At 41.2% G+C, this 1,895-nt stretch overlaps 1 non-coding gene across 1 annotated transcript; it reads right to left on the bottom strand.

The window, feature by feature from the left end:
- Positions 1 to 797: 797 nt before the first annotated feature.
- Positions 798 to 870, bottom strand: trnam-cau (transfer RNA methionine (anticodon CAU)). Its single transcript has one exon. It is a non-coding gene; the product is annotated as a tRNA-Met (tRNA).
- Between the last annotated feature and the right edge of the window lie 1,025 nt (positions 871 to 1,895).

Here is a 1,895-nt window from a genome sequence, read left to right as displayed (position 1 = left end):
TTTTGCTGTCTGATAGTCTGAGGTATAAAGACAGAGCTGACCGCTTAGTTTGTGTCACAGGACGTCTTAGTCTACGACTACGTTCTATAACCATACCAGTCAGATTACACAGGAGGTAATATCATTGCAGCTCTTTAAAGACTCTACCATAATACCTGCTGGAGATGCCAGGTCCTCATACATGTAAAGCATGAGCTCTACCACTGAGCTACATCTCCTGAAGATTTTCAGATTTGTATTACTTTTTTCGAGATAGACATAGACTATCTTTATTAATCCTTTTGGGATGACTCCCGCAAGAAATTGAAATATCACTGAATAAAAGAGAACCTGGGTAAAACTTGTAATGTTCAATGTTGTATATGGCTTCAAAACCTGTAAATGCAACTGTGGTGGCTGGAAATCAAACCTGGGAAAAATGCTTGCACTCCTACGATATAATCATAGTCAAAAAGTAACACACCTGTTTTCTGTTCTGGACAATACAACGTTCACTGCAATTTTGTAACTCAGACTGAAAATAAATGCTAAGAAATACATTAATGTAGACAGGTGGCTTCCTGTACTGTATGATTATCTCATAGGTACAGGAAGCCACCTGTCTACAATATTGTTCATGAAGGCACATCTGCGGTTGTTTATACTGTAATGAGTCAGTGGTTTGCTACCACCCTTAAAGATTGCCTTTCGTTGTCTCAATCTCAGAAATAACCCAACTTCCATTCATGTGCTTGTGCCAGTATTCAACCACCTGAAAGTCGCTGTATTTCCAGCAACAGTTGTGTTTTTAAAACACCTGCCCCGTGTGAGGGTTGAACTCACGACCTTCAGATTATGAGACTGACGCGCTGCCTACTGCGCCAACGAGGCTACGCACGCACTTTCAGTGGTTGGGAAAATCTCATAAAAACTAACAATTTGGTCTTCAATCTTAATAAAAGCAATGTATGTGGAGACCTATGTACTCCACATACATTGCCGAACTTTGCGTAGGAATCGGCGTACGCCCGTCCTACGCCGGTTTTAGGTCGTATACACGTTTCAGAAATGAGGTTCAATGTGAGCACAATAAAGACTTCTTGAAGAAAGGTTTGTACTTTAAAGTTCTAGTTTTTTTCCAACTCTTCTGGTCACACTTGGTACTATTTCACATCTTTTGTCTGTAGTTCTCTATTCTTTCAGGGCTTAACTCTGTCCCCCCCGCCTCTTTTTTTGTTTCTTGTTATGTCTTGGCAAGAGTATTATGCTTTTGGGTCGTCTGTCCATCCTCAGGCCAAAGAAACAGATACCAGCATGTAACTTTGCAAATCAGTGGCTCACCCTGGCGCCATCAAAGATGCCATTTGGACCTCCAGAAACTTTCTGGTAAGAAAGCACATGCACTCCCATTCCCCCATCAAAACGTGAATCACAGATTTTCCAGCACCTGGACTTGATCAGACTGTGAATATGCCAAAGAGATGTTCACAAGTTCAGCCGAGGTAAATACTCGGCCCACATTCACACAGACCTAAAACTACTCATTTAATGCTGGTTACAATTTTCTAAAATAACAATGTCAGAGCAAAATTGCAAAGAGTGAAGGGTGTTGATAACATTTTTTAACAAGGTATTGGCTCATTATTGCTTCAGTAGACTCCTTCAAGATTCTTCGAGGTAAGCAGGAAGCTCACATAAATGATAGTTGCAAGGTCTACCAAATGTTTAACTTGCAACCCGAAAACTGTCCCTCAAAATGTGAATCTCAGAATTTTCCTTCCCTGGACATAAACAGCAGAGTGGCGCAGAGGAACCGTGCCGGGCCCATAACCAGAGGTCGATGGATCAAAACTATCTTCTGCTAATTCCTATGCTTTGTTTCAGCATCAAGTCTATTTCCAGTTTGTTGATGTCTG

This window comes from Etheostoma spectabile, unplaced genomic scaffold (assembly GCF_008692095.1).
Source record: "Etheostoma spectabile isolate EspeVRDwgs_2016 unplaced genomic scaffold, UIUC_Espe_1.0 scaffold00019141, whole genome shotgun sequence".
In the NCBI taxonomy this organism is placed as follows: domain Eukaryota; kingdom Metazoa; phylum Chordata; class Actinopteri; order Perciformes; family Percidae; genus Etheostoma; species Etheostoma spectabile.
The sequence above is the reverse complement of the archived record's forward strand: the minus strand, read 5'-3'. Positions and strand labels throughout refer to the sequence as shown.